At 44.9% G+C, this 20,610-nt stretch overlaps 9 non-coding genes across 9 annotated transcripts; all 9 read right to left on the minus strand.

Annotated features, from left to right (window-relative positions):
• Positions 1-691: 691 nt before the first annotated feature.
• Positions 692-882, minus strand: LOC142694599 (U2 spliceosomal RNA). The gene has a single exon (XR_012862794.1). It is a non-coding gene; the product is annotated as a U2 spliceosomal RNA (small nuclear RNA).
• A 1,293-nt stretch (positions 883-2,175) lies between these two features.
• Positions 2,176-2,366, minus strand: LOC142694600 (U2 spliceosomal RNA). Its single transcript, XR_012862795.1, has one exon. It is a non-coding gene; the product is annotated as a U2 spliceosomal RNA (small nuclear RNA).
• A 1,296-nt stretch (positions 2,367-3,662) lies between these two features.
• Positions 3,663-3,853, minus strand: LOC142694601 (U2 spliceosomal RNA). Its single transcript, XR_012862796.1, has one exon. It is a non-coding gene; the product is annotated as a U2 spliceosomal RNA (small nuclear RNA).
• A 1,284-nt stretch (positions 3,854-5,137) lies between these two features.
• On the minus strand, positions 5,138-5,328 carry LOC142694603 (U2 spliceosomal RNA). Its single transcript, XR_012862798.1, has one exon. It is a non-coding gene; the product is annotated as a U2 spliceosomal RNA (small nuclear RNA).
• A 9,027-nt stretch (positions 5,329-14,355) lies between these two features.
• On the minus strand, positions 14,356-14,546 carry LOC142694604 (U2 spliceosomal RNA). The gene has a single exon (XR_012862799.1). It is a non-coding gene; the product is annotated as a U2 spliceosomal RNA (small nuclear RNA).
• Positions 14,547-15,798: 1,252 nt separating this feature from the next.
• LOC142694605 (U2 spliceosomal RNA) lies at positions 15,799-15,989 on the minus strand. The gene has a single exon (XR_012862800.1). It is a non-coding gene; the product is annotated as a U2 spliceosomal RNA (small nuclear RNA).
• Positions 15,990-17,289: 1,300 nt separating this feature from the next.
• Positions 17,290-17,480, minus strand: LOC142694606 (U2 spliceosomal RNA). Its single transcript, XR_012862801.1, has one exon. It is a non-coding gene; the product is annotated as a U2 spliceosomal RNA (small nuclear RNA).
• A 1,284-nt stretch (positions 17,481-18,764) lies between these two features.
• Positions 18,765-18,955, minus strand: LOC142694608 (U2 spliceosomal RNA). Its single transcript, XR_012862802.1, has one exon. It is a non-coding gene; the product is annotated as a U2 spliceosomal RNA (small nuclear RNA).
• A 1,312-nt stretch (positions 18,956-20,267) lies between these two features.
• LOC142694609 (U2 spliceosomal RNA) lies at positions 20,268-20,458 on the minus strand. The gene has a single exon (XR_012862803.1). It is a non-coding gene; the product is annotated as a U2 spliceosomal RNA (small nuclear RNA).
• Positions 20,459-20,610: the final 152 nt, after the last annotated feature.

The raw sequence follows: 20,610 nt of genomic DNA on the forward strand, positions 1-20,610 counted from the left end.
AAGAGGGAGACAAGGGACTGCAAAATGGAAAATAGGCATCCACCAACTTTACAGACAACTTCTCCTTGCTCCTACAACCTCCATCCTTGCACAGTTTGTTATTCTTCTAGGTAACATAGTAACAAATCCAAATTGCTGCTCTCTTTGTAGGCAAGCAAGGCTTTGTTGCAACTGCAATTCTTACTTCTTCTTGAAATGTAGGGACGACAGTACATTCCATCACATCCATCTAGTGTACACAGGTAGGTCCATTGTGGCGGGCAGGCGAGCGGGCGGGCTGCTTTATTGGCTGTTTGCTGTTCCCCTACTCCACTCCACTATTTGACTGTTGTGCTGCATCAATCAATCAATCAATCAATCAATCAATCAATCAATCAATCAATCAATCAATCAGTGGCTGGCTCAGGTGCAGCTCTTTAACTTACCTAAAAGGGAGGGCGGAGAGAAGACAAGGAAGGTGAATGAGGTGTTCCAATGTGAAATGCCGGAAACACAGAAACACAGACGACACACAACAAGAGGTGGCAATCTATTCATTAATTGCATTTAATCAATGAGCTCATTATCACTCATGCATTGTCCAACAGGTGTTGAAATAATGGGATTAAAAGGGGAGATCCCTTCAGAAAGACAGAAACAATAGCAAAGACAAAAAACACTTTTGGAATCTGCTTTTAGTCAACACATAAGGAAAGGGTGCACCGGTCCTGGAAATACTGCAATACCAGGTCAATGCGTGGAGTGGACAGAGCAAGCTCTATTTCCATCTCCCTGTTCTAAAAATCCATTTAATATATGGTCCCCAGATAGGGGACGTATCAGATATTAAACTGATAAGAACAGATACTACACTTGATCTTAGCCAAAAGGCCGAGAAGCGATAACCCGAACGGGCCGCGCGTTGCCCGAGCCTGCCCGATACTGCTGTTCAGCCCTTGCAGCGATTCAGCCTACTTCTAGGCAATTCCATGGGGCCCTGCAGGCTCACACACTCACAGCTACACGGGAGGTGAATAAAGGCCGGAGAGGAAGCCAGACAGGATTTGCTTCTTTTGCTTGCACCACAATGCAGTGCTGAAAGAGGAGGAATCTACATAAAAACGCCTTCCTGGCAACGCCCAAATGCCCTGCTGCCATGCAGATAAACACTGGCAGCGGCAGCAAGTGCATGCCCACAGCCACCCCTTGTTCCTTCACACCTTGTATCAGCTGTAATCCAGTCCAGTCCAGTGCTGCCTGCTGAGCAGCACTGACCAACACTGCCTGGGCCCAGGCTTTTATCTCTGAGGCCCCATTATGATGTCAGAAAGCTGGCTCTGGAATCCTGAGGGCTCCACTATGACACGTGCAAAGTTCCGTCTGAACTTTATATAAGACGGTGAGGCTCAGTCAGTCACTCAGTGTTGCCTGAGAGGGCAACACAGCAACAGCCGGCCGCCAGGCTGTCTTTTTTTTGCACAGCTAGTTGCCTCCAGGAGGCCACAAGAGGGAGACAAGGGACTGCAAAATGGAAAATAGGCATCCACCAACTTTACAGACAACTTCTCCTTGCTCCTACAACCTCCATCCTTGCACAGTTTGTTATTCTTCTAGGTAACATAGTAACAAATCCAAATTGCTGCTCTCTTTGTAGGCAAGCAAGGCTTTGTTGCAACTGCAATTCTTACTTCTTCTTGAAATGTAGGGACGACAGTACATTCCATCACATCCATCTAGTGTACACAGGTAGGTCCATTGTGGCGGGCAGGCGAGCGGGCGGGCTGCTTTATTGGCTGTTTGCTGTTCCCCTACTCCACTCCACTATTTGACTGTTGTGCTGCATCAATCAATCAATCAATCAATCAATCAATCAATCAATCAATCAATCAATCAATCAAGTGGCTGGCTCAGGTGCAGCTCTTTAACTTACCTAAAAGGGAGGGCGGAGAGAAGACAAGGAAGGTGAATGAGGTGTTCCAATGTGAAATGCCGGAAACACAGAAACACAGACGACACACAACAAGAGGTGGCAATCTATTCATTAATTGCATTTAATCAATGAGCTCATTATCACTCATGCATTGTCCAACAGGTGTTGAAATAATGGGATTAAAAGGGGAGATCCCTTCAGAAAGACAGAAACAATAGCAAAGACAAAAAACACTTTTGGAATCTGCTTTTAGTCAACACATAAGGAAAGGGTGCACCGGTCCTGGAAATACTGCAATACCAGGTCAATGCGTGGAGTGGACAGAGCAAGCTCTATTTCCATCTCCCTGTTCTAAAAATCCATTTAATATATGGTCCCCAGATAGGGGACGTATCAGATATTAAACTGATAAGAACAGATACTACACTTGATCTTAGCCAAAAGGCCGAGAAGCGATAACCCGAACGGGCCGCGCGTTGCCCGAGCCTGCCCGATACTGCTGTTCAGCCCTTGCAGCGATTCAGCCTACTTCTAGGCAATTCCATGGGGCCCTGCAGGCTCACACACTCACAGCTACACGGGAGGTGAATAAAGGCCGGAGAGGAAGCCAGACAGGATTTGCTTCTTTTGCTTGCACCACAATGCAGTGCTGAAAGAGGAGGAATCTACATAAAAACGCCTTCCTGGCAACGCCCAAATGCCCTGCTGCCATGCAGATAAACACTGGCAGCGGCAGCAAGTGCATGCCCACAGCCACCCCTTGTTCCTTCACACCTTGTATCAGCTGTAATCCAGTCCAGTCCAGTGCTGCCTGCTGAGCAGCACTGACCAACACTGCCTGGGCCCAGGCTTTTATCTCTGAGGCCCCATTATGATGTCAGAAAGCTGGCTCTGGAATCCTGAGGGCTCCACTATGACACGTGCAAAGTTCCGTCTGAACTTTATATAAGACGGTGAGGCTCAGTCAGTCACTCAGTGTTGCCTGAGAGGGCAACACTGCAACAGCCGGCCGCCAGGCTGTCTTTTTTTTGCACAGCTAGTTGCCTCCAGGAGGCCACAAGAGGGAGACAAGGGACTGCAAAATGGAAAATAGGCATCCACCAACTTTACAGACAACTTCTCCTTGCTCCTACAACCTCCATCCTTGCACAGTTTGTTATTCTTCTAGGTAACATAGTAACAAATCCAAATTGCTGCTCTCTTTGTAGGCAAGCAAGGCTTTGTTGCAACTGCAATTCTTACTTCTTCTTGAAATGTAGGGACAACAGTACATTCCATCACATCCATCTAGTGTACACAGGTAGGTCCATTGTGGCGGGCAGGCGAGCGGGCGGGCTGCTTTATTGGCTGTTTGCTGTTCCCCTACTCCACTCCACTATTTGACTGTTGTGCTGCATCAATCAATCAATCAATCAATCAATCAATCAATCAATCAATCAATCAATCAATCAATCAGTGGCTGGCTCAGGTGCAGCTCTTTAACTTACCTAAAAGGGAGGGCGGAGAGAAGACAAGGAAGGTGAATGAGGTGTTCCAATGTGAAATGCCGGAAACACAGAAACACAGACGACACACAACAAGAGGTGGCAATCTATTCATTAATTGCATTTAATCAATGAGCTCATTATCACTCATGCATTGTCCAACAGGTGTTGAAATAATGGGATTAAAAGGGGAGATCCCTTCAGAAAGACAGAAACAATAGCAAAGACAAAAAACACTTTTGGAATCTGCTTTTAGTCAACACATAAGGAAAGGGTGCACCGGTCCTGGAAATACTGCAATACCAGGTCAATGCGTGGAGTGGACAGAGCAAGCTCTATTTCCATCTCCCTGTTCTAAAAATCCATTTAATATATGGTCCCCAGATAGGGGACGTATCAGATATTAAACTGATAAGAACAGATACTACACTTGATCTTAGCCAAAAGGCCGAGAAGCGATAACCCGAACGGGCCGCGCGTTGCCCGAGCCTGCCCGATACTGCTGTTCAGCCCTTGCAACGATTCAGCCTACTTCTAGGCAATTCCATGGGGCCCTGCAGGCTCACACACTCACAGCTACACGGGAGGTGAATAAAGGCCGGAGAGGAAGCCAGACAGGATTTGCTTCTTTTGCTTGCACCACAATGCAGTGCTGAAAGAGGAGGAATCTACATAAAAACGCCTTCCTGGCAACGCCCAAATGCCCTGCTGCCATGCAGATAAACACTGGCAGCGGCAGCAAGTGCATGCCCACAGCCACCCCTTGTTCCTTCACACCTTGTATCAGCTGTAATCCAGTCCAGTCCAGTGCTGCCTGCTGAGCAGCACTGACCAACACTGCCTGGGCCCAGGCTTTTATCTCTGAGGCCCCATTATGATGTCAGAAAGCTGGCTCTGGAATCCTGAGGGCTCCACTATGACACGTGCAAAGTTCCGTCTGAACTTTATATAAGACGGTGAGGCTCAGTCAGTCACTCAGTGTTGCCTGAGAGGGCAACACTGCAACAGCCGGCCGCCAGGCTGTCTTTTTTTTGCACAGCTAGTTGCCTCCAGGAGGCCACAAGAGGGAGACAAGGGACTGCAAAATGGAAAATAGGCATCCACCAACTTTACAGACAACTTCTCCTTGCTCCTACAACCTCCATCCTTGCACAGTTTGTTATTCTTCTAGGTAACATAGTAACAAATCCAAATTGCTGCTCTCTTTGTAGGCAAGCAAGGCTTTGTTGCAACTGCAATTCTTACTTCTTCTTGAAATGTAGGGACGACAGTACATTCCATCACATCCATCTAGTGTACACAGGTAGGTCCATTGTGGCGGGCAGGCGAGCGGGCGGGCTGCTTTATTGGCTGTTTGCTGTTCCCCTACTCCACTCCACTATTTGACTGTTGTGCTGCATCAATCAATCAATCAATCAATCAATCAATCAATCAATCAATCAATCAGTGGCTGGCTCAGGTGCAGCTCTTTAACTTACCTAAAAGGGAGGGCGGAGAGAAGACAAGGAAGGTGAATGAGGTGTTCCAATGTGAAATGCCGGAAACACAGAAACACAGACGACACACAACAAGAGGTGGCAATCTATTCATTAATTGCATTTAATCAATGAGCTCATTATCACTCATGCATTGTCCAACAGGTGTTGAAATAATGGGATTAAAAGGGGAGATCCCTTCAGAAAGACAGAAACAATAGCAAAGACAAAAAACACTTTTGGAATCTGCTTTTAGTCAACACATAAGGAAAGGGTGCACCGGTCCTGGAAATACTGCAATACCAGGTCAATGCGTGGAGTGGACAGAGCAAGCTCTATTTCCATCTCCCTGTTCTAAAAATCCATTTAATATATGGTCCCCAGATAGGGGACGTATCAGATATTAAACTGATAAGAACAGATACTACACTTGATCTTAGCCAAAAGGCCGAGAAGCGATAACCCGAACGGGCCGCGCGTTGCCCGAGCCTGCCCGATACTGCTGTTCAGCCCTTGCAGCGATTCAGCCTACTTCTAGGCAATTCCATGGGGCCCTGCAGGCTCACACACTCACAGCTACACGGGAGGTGAATAAAGGCCGGAGAGGAAGCCAGACAGGATTTGCTTCTTTTGCTTGCACCACAATGCAGTGCTGAAAGAGGAGGAATCTACATAAAAACGCCTTCCTGGCAACGCCCAAATGCCCTGCTGCCATGCAGATAAACACTGGCAGCGGCAGCAAGTGCATGCCCACAGCCACCCCTTGTTCCTTCACACCTTGTATCAGCTGTAATCCAGTCCAGTCCAGTGCTGCCTGCTGAGCAGCACTGACCAACACTGCCTGGGCCCAGGCTTTTATCTCTGAGGCCCCATTATGATGTCAGAAAGCTGGCTCTGGAATCCTGAGGGCTCCACTATGACACGTGCAAAGTTCCGTCTGAACTTTATATAAGACGGTGAGGCTCAGTCAGTCACTCAGTGTTGCCTGAGAGGGCAACACTGCAACAGCCGGCCGCCAGGCTGTCTTTTTTTTTGCACAGCTAGTTGCCTCCAGGAGGCCACAAGAGGGAGACAAGGGACTGCAAAATGGAAAATAGGCATCCACCAACTTTACAGACAACTTCTCCTTGCTCCTACAACCTCCATCCTTGCACAGTTTGTTATTCTTCTAGGTAACATAGTGTTATGGAATAAATATATGTATAATGTATCTGGGGCCCCAAGGAGTGAAATGTTATAGAGGAGAACATGTGTTACAATAGAATGGGTATTTTAGAAAGGGTAAGAGAGGAAATAGTTTGCAGCTGCTCTGCTGTCTCTTGAAATTGCGAACAGATGGCGGTCAATCACTTGACCAACCCCCCTAAGCATAAAAGGGAATACCTTGTGTTCCACCAATGGGTTTTATTGAATATACAGATGACTCATATGTTATGGAATGTTTTTGTTGTGATGCTATAAAAGCGACCACTATGGTTAAATAAAGTCAGAAGTATTTTGCCTTGAGAAACGTCTCAGTGTATCTGTTACTTCTCCGAGCAGCTCGCCCCCCCCCCACCTGATTTGAACCTGCATGGAGATCAAGGCGTAACGTGACTCAAATTGCGATCACAGAAATTGGCGCCCGAACAGGGACTTGACCAGAAGGACGGCACCCCACCTAGGGGATCTCCCGGGACTTGAATGGCGACCACCCGGACGAAGGAACGTGCAGACCACTGCTGCAGCAAGGTAAGTAGACTTAATTCTTACAAACTCTGCTCTGCACCTTCCTGTCTGGTAGGTCACCTTCCCGGTAGTACTCCTGAGGGATAGAGGGGCCACATGAGGGTATTTTTAGTGTAAAAATCTGGTCAAGTCTATATGTAATCCTACCCTCAGGATAAAGTGCCTGATCTCCATGGCAGTATTTGTATGAATGTTGTAGAAACCCAGTTTTGTGTCACAAATGCATTTTAGAATAAGGAAATTGTTTTTGGAAAAAACTTCCGATAATCCGGCAAATTACCAGAAACATGTGTACATGCTTCAGGTGACTACGGGGATTATGATAGGCTAAATTTTAGCCCGAAAATCGAAAATTTTGTGCAATCTGATAATCTGGCAAAATACCGAAAATGTGTGTACAGCATTGAGGTACTTGCGGGGATTATCATGCACTGATTTTCAGCTCAAAATTCCAGAATTTTCTGCAATCCGATAATCCGGCATGTCAAATGAACAGCTTGATTTTACGTTTTCCTTATTATTTGGATCAGGAATATTTGTCATATTACTGTTATGGTGTGGAGGATATCTCCTTGAGTGGTGTTTAAAGTGAATAAGAAGAAAGTAAGCTAGTTATAAAAGGAATTTAATTCTCTGGCCAGAGTAGAAGAAGGTTTAAAAGGGTTTTGAGGGGATAAGTAACTGTATAAAATAGGTGAGAAAGGTAGTGTGGGACTTTCCCTAACAGCCAATAGCCATAGTGTTTGTTAGTGAAGATAAAAACTGAGAGAGAAGGGTAAGAGTCCCCTCCATCATAGCAGGGCTATGGGAAACAGTCACGGCAAACGAGAGTTTGAGGTATGGCATATGGGTGAGCAAGCACCTGTTAAAAGGGTGTAAGCTTACTAGGGGATCGTAAATCCAGAAATTCACCTATCAGGAAAACTACCCCCTACATAACTTAGGGTCTGCCTATAGGCGACCACTTATAACTAGACAATGGGGAACTGGTGTCCCTATTAAGTACGGAGACTAGAAACTGTCTAAAACAGATGAGAATGGAATTCGTCTGTCAGCTAGAATCTGTAATAAGAGTAAGTACGGAAATTAGAAACTGTCTAAAATAGATGAGAATGGAATTCATCTGTCAGTAGCTAGAATCTGTAACAAGAGTACGAGATGAGCACCCCAAAGGACAAACCGCCAAACAGGTAGTAGCAGAAAGAGAAGGTAAAAAGGCAACGCAGGGAACAAATAAATAAATTAAAAAAAATAAAAAAAATAAAAAAAAAAAATTAATGAAAGCATGTGGTCTAGAATCCCATGGACGGTTAGACGCAGAAAAATGGAATGAATGTTGTGACACAAAACGTGGATGGTTGAAAGATAAAAAGTTACAGGGGAAAGCAGAAGCATGGAGAAAAGTGTCAGAAGAAGTAGTACGAGGAGGTTGTCAGAGGAAATTCATATTTTATAAAGTAAAGTTTAAAGCAAAGGAAGTGATAGAAGTAGTAGCTGTTTTAATGTTGCAAATGACCTTATAGTAAATTCCCATATGGTATAATTTAGAATCAACTAGTGTGATAAGAGAAGGGGGAGGTGGAGAACAGCTGCTGGTGAGATAAGAAATGTAATCTTATTCTTGAAATGAATGGACACAACATTAAATGCTGATATAGATATTTTGTATGACTTTGTGTCATATTGTATGTATTAGAAAACAGGACCAGCCGACGCCCGGTAATGGCGTCCGTACCTCATGTTGAGTGTGTCCTCATTGTTGGTGGGAAACCCCCTGCGTACACTGTTTCCAATGGGAGAGGCTGCCCCCCCCCTGCCCCTGATGTGGCCACGCCCGGCCCATCCAAATCAGTATGAAATAATCACCTTGTTAATTTTGTCATTTGTAGTGTCTTTTCTATTTACAGAAGTTCCAGTTTTAGTTCACTGATGAAACAACACGTCATCATAATATAGAGATGGTGGCCGACAGATTGTACGGATAAACATTAACGTAGATAATTTCTATACAATGGTGTGATAAATGATTGCAGATACGTATGTTGTTTTGCCGGCATTGAAAGTGTTAAGTTGTGAGAAGTTGTGAGAAGCTTTGAGTGTGTGACCCCCCTCCCTCCCCCCTAAAGTGTGCTGTGTTTGGGAGGAGGAGGAGGGGGGCTGACTGGGTGCAGTCTGCAGGGCTGATGAGACAAAGGGATCTCAATATGCACTGCTGAGATATATATATATCAGTAATGTCTACAAACCGAAATACATTTCCTCTCTTTTGCGCAAGCGCTGTTGGTTATAAAAGTTACGATAATTATGTGTTATGATGTGATCAGATTTCATGTGTTTTGATAATTCAGACGTATTAAACTACAGATACTGTGAGACACGGGGGTTTTGAAAATGTATGTGCCCCCACCGTTATACTGTTTATTGGTTTGCAGTAATTAATGTTATCAGAGATAATATTTTCTGTTTTATTGAATAACTAACTACAATTGTTTTATTTTTTATTTCACACATGAATTATGTCATTGTAAAGATCAAATGTTTGTCAGGAAAAAGTCATTTTTGTTTCAGGCTGTTGTACATTACAAGGGGTTAAACTAGTGTTATGTTGAGATGTAGTTTTGAACTCTGCTACATTACTCTCGCAGAGTCCACAAAGGGGGGAAGGGTGAAGGAACTGATCAGGTACAATTGTGGTTTATGTGTAAGAGACCATCCCCCTCCAGCAAAGTTACACAGGAGGTGATGTGACGTCACTCACACGAGTTTTTATGGATTTAGATGAGGGAGAAGGCAAAACAAAACTTGTATATTACTGCTATTCTAACTCAAGTACAACCTAAGCATTTGTCAACTGCAAGACATTTGAGATTAACCTGTGCACTCCTTCTCCCTGAGCAGGTCACACTCCATAGCTGTACTACATTGAACGCAGCTACCTTACTGCCTTTGGAGCAAGGGGGAGAAGACGTAGGTAAAGTATGGTCACAATTTTTGCCTGAAACTGATGAACATGATTGTATGGCCCTTATGGCCCAGGAAACAGTGGGGTTCGCACATGTAAAAGATACCCCACTCCAAAACCCAGACTCTTTGTGGATGGTTCAAGGTATTGTGTAGAAGGATCTTTTCTTACAGGATATGCAGTAACCACCGAAGATGTAGTCCTAGAAGCAGCCTCCTTACCAGCGTCCCGCTCAGCACAAGAAGCGGAGCTTAAGGCCCTGGCAGCAGCATGCCAACATGCAGAAGGAAAGACAGCAAATATATACACTGACTCTCGATATGCTTTTGGGATTGCACACGATTATGGCCCCATATGGAGGGCAAGACAGTTTTTGACCCCTGCAGGTACACCTGTAAAAAATGCAGACTTTGTAAAATACTTGATGGAGACCCTGATGTTACCCACAGAAGTAGCAGTAGTAAAAATTAAAAGCTCACACTAAGGTGAGTTCACCAGAGACAAAAGGGGAAATGCCCTGGCGGACGAAGCAGCAAAGCAAGCAGCACAGAAGCTACCCGTGTTAGCAGCCGTATGTCAGATAAACGATCCAGAGGAAACAAGACCAGCTGTAAGCCCGGAACTACTGCAAAAACTTCAAGGACAAGCAACAAAAGAAGAAAAAGACAAGTGGACGGCCCAAGGAGCAACGCTACGAAAAGATGGCCTCTGGCAGTGCCAGAATAAACTGTGCCTGCCTAAGACAATGTTCCCAATGATGGCCCAGATAACACATGGAGAGACACACCAGTCAAAAACGGCAATGATGGACTTGGTTAACAAAACCTGGTATGCTCCAGGGTTTAGTGTGATGGCCAGCAGTTTTACACAAGGATGTATGATCTGTGCAACACATAATATTGGAAGAACTGTAAAAGTACCACAGAAGCACACACCCAGACCTATATATCCGTTCCAGAGACTGCAGATAGACTATATTCAATTACCAAAAGTCGGTACCTATGAGTATGTGCTTGTTTGTATTGATCTCTTTTCAGGATGGCCAGAAGCTTTTCCAGTAACCAAAGCTACAGCCGTAGCCACAGCAAAGAAACTGATCAACGAGGTGGTGTGCAGATATGGAGTTCCAGAGGTGATCGAGAGCGACAGAGGAACTCATTTTACGGGTGAAATCATGAACTATGTTTTGTCAGCTCTAGGCATAAGTCAAGCCCTATATACACCATACCATCCACAAAGTAGTGGGAAGGTTGAGAGACTAAATGGGACTCTCAAATTGAAAATCCAAAAAGTAATGGTAGAAACCGGGAAACCATGGACCGAGTGTCTACCATTAGCCTTGTTCTCAGTAAGATACACGCCCACAAAAAGAACAGGTCTCAGCCCATATGAGATCTTATTTGGGTCGGCTCCCAGATTAGGATGTTATTTTCCACAGGTGCTCCAAATGCAGTATGGTAGACTAACAGATTATGTATAAACGCTGAACAAACAAGTGACTAAGGTGCATGCACAAGTCTTTGCTTCCATTCCAGGTCCTGATTCAGTTGACGTATAAGCTAGAACCAGCAGATTGGGTCGTTGTTAAAAGACACGTGAGGAAAAGTCTAGACCCAAGATTTGATGGTCCTTTTCAAGTCCTACTCGTTACAAGCACCTCAGTGAAGCTCGAAGGAAAGGCAAGCTGGATTCACGCCAGTCATTGTAAAAAGGTTCTTCAGCCAGAAGAATGAAGATCTTTGCGGTTGTTGCGGCGGTTGTTGCGTGTGCTCTTATACAAAAAGGCAGAACTGCTACTCCTGTACACGTAATCAGTACAGAATCACTGGAACATTTCAGGACAGTGTGGGCGAATGCCACAGTGGATAGAAAGCAGGGTAACTACACCTGTAAGGCCAATGACCCGTGTTATACTACAAATGTGACTACAACCGAAGGGACTTGGAGAAAAGGACCACATGGAGGGACTGTGTACCTTCACATAGACAAAACAGCCAACATTAGCATACAAGAAGAGACGGCTGTTGTTTTGTTGTTATGAACCAGATTTACAGTATCTATAGAAATATACAACCAGTAAAAATAGAAATGAAATGATAAATAAGATTTATGAAAGATGCAACAAGGAGAGGCTCAACTCTACGATTGTAATAAAAGAAACTGATGGGATGATATTATGTATGAATAATAGCCAAATAAGAAATAGAAGATATTTTGTATTCTTGATAACAATTTTAAGAGATAGTTTTAAGCCACATATAACAGTACAAAGTCTGGAAAGAATCCCACACACTTGTAAGAGCGCTGTAACCCAACAGCAGAAAAAGAATGTACACTTCAATATTTCCTTCCCTGAATCCCCCAGCTGTCATAGACAAAAAAGAGAATGGTATGACCCGCTATTAGGAGGGGCAGGAACGGGATTAGGAGTATTGAATGGTATACAGGTAGAAACAGTTATGAACAAATTAAACTCAGTGGGAGACGACACATCTACTGCATTAAGGATAGGTGCCTCATGGTTACCTACTACCTTTGCCATACAACAGAAAGGGTTAGCTATAGATGAACTGTTTCTAAATGTTTTTAATGAAAGTATGCTAACCGAATATAGAACATTACAGAATGTATCAACTTTTGTAAATTGGACAGTATGTACGCTTAAAACGATGTGGCAACAAGAACAGATGAATAATTTTAAGAATAAATTGTTTAGTAGTCATGTTAGGCAATGGACAGACATTCTGCCCATAGGAGAGAGAAATGATACGTGGTTATTGTTACAGCCTGAGTATACTGAGTGTACACCTAAATGGTGCGCAGGAAGACTAATAGCATTCAATGTGAAAAATCCTACTCTATTATGCAAATTTATTGTTATGCCAATGGTAATGATTGATCCGGTGACATTATTAGGACAATATTGGATGCCAGAAATGAAAGGAACACACATAGATTCTCAAAATAAGACAAGGAATATAGATTTATGCCAATTAACAGAGCAAGGATATGTATGTAATCAGCAGTCAGGGATATGAGAACCCTGTCTAATGCAGCACCAGGATAATGTATGCACACTCACTATAATCCCAGAAGATAACCTACAGGTTTATATTGAAGTAGGTCCACAGCATGTATGTTTAATAACTAACAACAAGCAGACCCTTAGCCAGTTTAATCTCATAGGACCATTTTCAGGATGTCTATACAATGTGACGCATTTGACTTGGGGGAACCAAACTATAGTGTTCCTGCCTACTTTAGAAGAAATAATGTCCACTGTATGGGTACCTGAGCCTTTGCCCTATGGAAATTCTAGTTTGCCACTGGAAGAGTTAAAACAAGTGTTACAAAAGTCTAAAGACGTAAAGAAATTGATAGCAGCCCATAATGTAACTCTAAGTAAAGTGAAAATATTGGCTACAATAGCAGCTAAGGAAGTAATAAATTTATCGTCAGCAATAAAAGATGCTAGTGCCCATCACTGGTATGACATATTTACAGGATTTTCCCCCACTGCCACTAAGATACTGCACGTGTTATTCCAACCCTTGATATGTTTCATAATATTGTTTATATTGCTTACATGTTTCAATTGTTATACATTTTGCAAAATAAGGGAAGCATTCAAACAGAGGCCTATACATTATGATGAAAGAGTGTTGTGAGATTACCCCACCTACATACCTGTGTGAATCAAGTGAAGAAATGGATCGAAGCCTTGCTATCAGGAGATAGAAGTAGCATTGGAATTTAGGTGTTGGTAAAATCACAAAAGGAGGGATTGTTATGGAATAAATATATGTATAATGTATCTGGGGCCCCAAGGAGTGAAATGTTATAGAGGAGAACATGTGTTACAATAGAATGGGTATTTTAGAAAGGGTAAGAGAGGAAATAGTTTGCAGCTGCTCTGCTGTCTCTTGAAATTGCGAACAGATGGCGGTCAATCACTTGACCAACCCCCCTAAGCATAAAAGGGAATACCTTGTGTTCCACCAATGGGTTTTATTGAATATACAGATGACTCATATGTTATGGAATGTTTTTGTTGTGATGCTATAAAAGCGACCACTATGGTTAAATAAAGTCAGAAGTATTTTGCCTTGAGAAACGTCTCAGTGTATCTGTTACTTCTCCGAGCAGCTCGCCCCCCCCCACCTGATTTGAACCTGCATGGAGATCAAGGCGTAACGTGACCTCAAATTGCGATCACAATAGTAACAAATCCAAATTGCTGCTCTCTTTGTAGGCAAGCAAGGCTTTGTTGCAACTGCAATTCTTACTTCTTCTTGAAATGTAGGGACGACAGTACATTCCATCACATCCATCTAGTGTACACAGGTAGGTCCATTGTGGCGGGCAGGCGAGCGGGCGGGCTGCTTTATTGGCTGTTTGCTGTTCCCCTACTCCACTCCACTATTTGACTGTTGTGCTGCATCAATCAATCAATCAATCAATCAATCAATCAATCAATCAATCAATCAATCAATCAATCAGTGGCTGGCTCAGGTGCAGCTCTTTAACTTACCTAAAAGGGAGGGCGGAGAGAAGACAAGGAAGGTGAATGAGGTGTTCCAATGTGAAATGCCGGAAACACAGAAACACAGACGACACACAACAAGAGGTGGCAATCTATTCATTAATTGCATTTAATCAATGAGCTCATTATCACTCATGCATTGTCCAACAGGTGTTGAAATAATGGGATTAAAAGGGGAGATCCCTTCAGAAAGACAGAAACAATAGCAAAGACAAAAAACACTTTTGGAATCTGCTTTTAGTCAACACATAAGGAAAGGGTGCACCGGTCCTGGAAATACTGCAATACCAGGTCAATGCGTGGAGTGGACAGAGCAAGCTCTATTTCCATCTCCCTGTTCTAAAAATCCATTTAATATATGGTCCCCAGATAGGGGACGTATCAGATATTAAACTGATAAGAACAGATACTACACTTGATCTTAGCCAAAAGGCCGAGAAGCGATAACCCGAACGGGCCGCGCGTTGCCCGAGCCTGCCCGATACTGCTGTTCAGCCCTTGCAGCGATTCAGCCTACTTCTAGGCAATTCCATGGGGCCCTGCAGGCTCACACACTCACAGCTACACGGGAGGTGAATAAAGGCCGGAGAGGAAGCCAGACAGGATTTGCTTCTTTTGCTTGCACCACAATGCAGTGCTGAAAGAGGAGGAATCTACATAAAAACGCCTTCCTGGCAACGCCCAAATGCCCTGCTGCCATGCAGATAAACACTGGCAGCGGCAGCAAGTGCATGCCCACAGCCACCCCTTGTTCCTTCACACCTTGTATCAGCTGTAATCCAGTCCAGTCCAGTGCTGCCTGCTGAGCAGCACTGACCAACACTGCCTGGGCCCAGGCTTTTATCTCTGAGGCCCCATTATGATGTCAGAAAGCTGGCTCTGGAATCCTGAGGGCTCCACTATGACACGTGCAAAGTTCCGTCTGAACTTTATATAAGACGGTGAGGCTCAGTCAGTCACTCAGTGTTGCCTGAGAGGGCAACACTGCAACAGCCGTCCGCCAGGCTGTCTTTTTTTTGCACAGCTAGTTGCCTCCAGGAGGCCACAAGAGGGAGACAAGGGACTGCAAAATGGAAAATAGGCATCCACCAACTTTACAGACAACTTCTCCTTGCTCCTACAACCTCCATCCTTGCACAGTTTGTTATTCTTCTAGGTAACATAGTAACAAATCCAAATTGCTGCTCTCTTTGTAGGCAAGCAAGGCTTTGTTGCAACTGCAATTCTTACTTCTTCTTGAATACACAGGTAGGTTCATTGTGGCGGGCAGGCGAGCGGGCGGGCTGCTTTATTGGCTGTTTGCTGTTCCCCTACTCCACTCCACTATTTGACTGTTGTGCTGCATCAATCAATCAATCAATCAATCAATCAATCAATCAATCAATCAATCAATCAATCAGTGGCTGGCTCAGGTGCAGCTCTTTAACTTACCTAAAAGGGAGGGCGGAGAGAAGACAAGGAAGGTGAATGAGGTGTTCCAATGTGAAATGCCGGAAACACAGAAACACAGACGACACACAACAAGAGGTGGCAATCTATTCATTAATTGCATTTAATCAATGAGCTCATTATCACTCATGCATTGTCCAACAGGTGTTGAAATAATGGGATTAAAAGGGGAGATCCCTTCAGAAAGACAGAAACAATAGCAAAGACAAAAAACACTTTTGGAATCTGCTTTTAGTCAACACATAAGGAAAGGGTGCACCGGTCCTGGAAATACTGCAATACCAGGTCAATGCGTGGAGTGGACAGAGCAAGCTCTATTTCCATCTCCCTGTTCTAAAAATCCATTTAATATATGGTCCCCAGATAGGGGACGTATCAGATATTAAACTGATAAGAACAGATACTACACTTGATCTTAGCCAAAAGGCCGAGAAGCGATAACCCGAACGGGCCGCGCGTTGCCCGAGCCTGCCCGATACTGCTGTTCAGCCCTTGCAGCGATTCAGCCTACTTCTAGGCAATTCCATGGGGCCCTGCAGGCTCACACACTCACAGCTACACGGGAGGTGAATAAAGGCCGGAGAGGAAGCCAGACAGGATTTGCTTCTTTTGCTTGCACCACAATGCAGTGCTGAAAGAGAAGGAATCTACATAAAAACGCCTTCCTGGCAACGCCCAAATGCCCTGCTGCCATGCAGATAAACACTGGCAGCGGCAGCAAGTGCATGCCCACAGCCACCCCTTGTTCCTTCACACCTTGTATCAGCTGTAATCCAGTCCAGTCCAGTGCTGCCTGCTGAGCAGCACTGACCAACACTGCCTGGGCCCAGGCTTTTATCTCTGAGGCCCCATTATGATGTCAGAAAGCTGGCTCTGGAATCCTGAGGGCTCCACTATGACACGTGCAAAGTTCCGTCTGAACTTTATATAAGACGGTGAGGCTCAGTCAGTCACTCAGTGTTGCCTGAGAGGGCAACACTGCAACAGCCGGCCGCCAGGCTGTCTTTTTTTTGCACAGCTAGTTGCCTCCAGGAGGCCACAAGAGGGAGACAAGGGACTGCAAAATGGAAAATAGGCATCCACCAACTTTACAGACAACTTCTCCTTGCTCCTACAACCTCCATCCTTGCACAGTTTGTTATTCTTCTAGGTAACATAGTAACAAATCCAAATTGCTGCTCTCTTTGTAGGCAAGCAAGGCTTTGTTGCAACTGCAATTCTTACTTCTTCTTGAAATGTAGGGACGACAGTACATTCCATCACATCCATCTAGTGTACACAGGTAGGTCCATTGTGGCGGGCAGGCGAGCGGGCGGGCTGCTTTATTGGCTGTTTGCTGTTCCCCTACTCCACTCCACTATTTGACTGTTGTGCTGCATCAATCAATCAATCAATCAATCAATCAATCAATCAATCAATCAATCAATCAATCAATCAATCAGTGGCTGGCTCAGGTGCAGCTCTTTAACTTACCTAAAAGGGAGGGCGGAGAGAAGACAAGGAAGGTGAATGAGGTGTTCCAATGTGAAATGCCGGAAACACAGAAACACAGACGACACACAACAAGAGGTGGCAATCTATTCATTAATTGCATTTAATCAATGAGCTCATTATCACTCATGCATTGTCCAACAGGTGTTGAAATAATGGGATTAAAAGGGGAGATCCCTTCAGAAAGACAGAAACAATAGCAAAGACAAAAAACACTTTTGGAATCTGCTTTTAGTCAACACATAAGGAAAGGGTGCACCGGTCCTGGAAATACTGCAATACCAGGTCAATGCGTGGAGTGGACAGAGCAAGCTCTATTTCCATCTCCCTGTTCTAAAAATCCATTTAATATATGGTCCCCAGATAGGGGACGTATCAGATATTAAACTGATAAGAACAGATACTACACTTGATCTTAGCCAAAAGGCCGAGAAGCGATAACCCGAACGGGCCGCGCGTTGCCCGAGCCTGCCCGATACTGCTGTTCAGCCCTTGCAGCGATTCAGCCTACTTCTAGGCAATTCCATGGGGCCCTGCAGGCTCACACACTCACAGCTACACGGGAGGTGAATAAAGGCCGGAGAGGAAGCCAGACAGGATTTGCTTCTTTTGCTTGCACCACAATGCAGTGCTGAAAGAGGAGGAATCTACATAAAAACGCCTTCCTGGCAACGCCCAAATGCCCTGCTGCCATGCAGATAAACACTGGCAGCGGCAGCAAGTGCATGCCCACAGCCACCCCTTGTTCCTTCACACCTTGTATCAGCTGTAATCCAGTCCTGTCCAGTGCTGCCTGCTGAGCAGCACTGACCAACACTGCCTGGGCCCAGGCTTTTATCTCTGAGGCCCCATTATGATGTCAGAAAGCTGGCTCTGGAATCCTGAGGGCTCCACTATGACACGTGCAAAGTTCCGTCTGAACTTTATATAAGACGGTGAGGCTCAGTCAGTCACTCAGTGTTGCCTGAGAGGGCAACACTGCAACAGCCGGCCGCCAGGCTGTCTTTTTTTTGCACAGCTAGTTGCCTCCAGGAGGCCACAAGAGGGAGACAAGGGACTGCAAAATGGAAAATAGGCATCCACCAACTTTACAGACAACTTCTCCTTGCTCCTACAACCTCCATCCTTGCACAGTTTGTTATTCTTCTAGGTAACATAGTAACAAATCCAAATTGCTGCTCTCTTTGTAGGCAAGCAAGGCTTTGTTGCAACTGCAATTCTTACTTCTTCTTGAAATGTAGGGACGACAGTACATTCCATCACATCCATCTAGTGTACACAGGTAGGTCCATTGTGGCGGGCAGGCGAGCGGGCGGGCTGCTTTATTGGCTGTTTGCTGTTCCCCTACTCCACTCCACTATTTGACTGTTGTGCTGCATCAATCAATCAATCAATCAATCAATCAATCAATCAATCAATCAATCAGTGGCTGGCTCAGGTGCAGCTCTTTAACTTACCTAAAAGGGAGGGCGGAGAGAAGACAAGGAAGGTGAATGAGGTGTTCCAATGTGAAATGCCGGAAACACAGAAACACAGACGACACACAACAAGAGGTGGCAATCTATTCATTAATTGCATTTAATCAATGAGCTCATTATCACTCATGCATTGTCCAACAGGTGTTGAAATAATGGGATTAAAAGGGGAGATCCCTTCAGAAAGACAGAAACAATAGCAAAGACAAAAAACACTTTTGGAATCTGCTTTTAGTCAACACATAAGGAAAGGGTGCACCGGTCCTGGAAATACTGCAATACCAGGTCAATGCGTGGAGTGGACAGAGCAAGCTCTATTTCCATCTCCCTGTTCTAAAAATCCATTTAATATATGGTCCCCAGATAGGGGACGTATCAGATATTAAACTGATAAGAACAGATACTACACTTGATCTTAGCCAAAAGGCCGAGAAGCGATAACCCGAACGGGCCGCGCGTTGCCCGAGCCTGCCCGATACTGCTGTTCAGCCCTTGCAGCGATTCAGCCTACTTCTAGGCAATTCCATGGGGCCCTGCAGGCTCACACACTCACAGCTACACGGGAGGTGAATAAAGGCCGGAGAGGAAGCCAGACAGGATTTGCTTCTTTTGCTTGCACCACAATGCAGTGCTGAAAGAGGAGGAATCTACATAAAAACGCCTTCCTGGCAACGCCCAAATGCCCTGCTGCCATGCAGATAAACACTGGCAGCGGCAGCAAGTGCATGCCCACAGCCACCCCTTGTTCCTTCACACCTTGTATCAGCTGTAATCCAGTCCAGTCCAGTGCTGCCTGCTGAGCAGCACTGACCAACACTGCCTGGGCCCAGGCTTTTATCTCTGAGGCCCCATTATGATGTCAGAAAGCTGGCTCTGGAATCCTGAGGGCTCCACTATGACACGTGCAAAGTTCCGTCTGAACTTTATATAAGACGGTGAGGCTCAGTCAGTCACTCAGTGTTGCCTGAGAGGGCAACACTGCAACAGCCGGCCGCCAGGCTGTCTTTTTTTTGCACAGCTAGTTGCCTCCAGGAGGCCACAAGAGGGAGACAAGGGACTGCAAAATGGAAAATAGGCATCCACCAACTTTACAGACAACTTCTCCTTGCTCCTACAACCTCCATCCTTGCACAGTTTGTTATTCTTCTAGGTAACATAGTAACAAATCCAAATTGCTGCTCTCTTTGTAGGCAAGCAAGGCTTTGTTGCAACTGCAATTCTTACTTCTTCTTGAAATGTAGGGACGACAGTACATTCCATCACATCCATCTAGTGTACACAGGTAGGTCCATTGTGGCGGGCAGGCGAGCGGGCGGGCTGCTTTATTGGCTGTTTGCTGTTCCCCTACTCCACTCCACTATTTGACTGTTGTGCTGCATCAATCAATCAATCAATCAATCAATCAATCAATCAATCAATCAATCAATCAATCAATCAATCAATCAATCAATCAGTGGCTGGCTCAGGTGCAGCTCTTTAACTTACCTAAAAGGGAGGGCGGAGAGAAGACAAGGAAGGTGAATGAGGTGTTCCAATGTGAAATGCCGGAAACACAGAAACACAGACGACACACAACAAGAGGTGGCAATCTATTCATTAATTGCATTTAATCAATGAGCTCATTATCACTCATGCATTGTCCAACAGGTGTTGAAATAATGGGATTAAAAGGGGAGATCCCTTCAGAAAGACAGAAACAATAGCAAAGACAAAAAACACTTTTGGAATCTGCTTTTAGTCAACACATAAGGAAAGGGTGCACCGGTCCTGGAAATACTGCAATACCAGGTCAATGCGTGGAGTGGACAGAGCAAGCTCTATTTCCATCTCCCTGTTCTAAAAATCCATTTAATATATGGTCCCCAGATAGGGGACGTATCAGATATTAAACTGATAAGAACAGATACTACACTTGATCTTAGCCAAAAGGCCGAGAAGCGATAACCCGAACGGGCCGCGCGTTGCCCGAGCCTGCCCGATACTGCTGTTCAGCCCTTGCAGCGATTCAGCCTACTTCTAGGCAATTCCATGGGGCCCTGCAGGCTCACACACTCACAGCTACACGGGAGGTGAATAAAGGCCGGAGAGGAAGCC

This window comes from Rhinoderma darwinii (genome assembly GCF_050947455.1).
Source record: "Rhinoderma darwinii isolate aRhiDar2 chromosome 5 unlocalized genomic scaffold, aRhiDar2.hap1 SUPER_5_unloc_46, whole genome shotgun sequence".
NCBI lineage: Eukaryota > Metazoa > Chordata > Amphibia > Anura > Rhinodermatidae > Rhinoderma > Rhinoderma darwinii.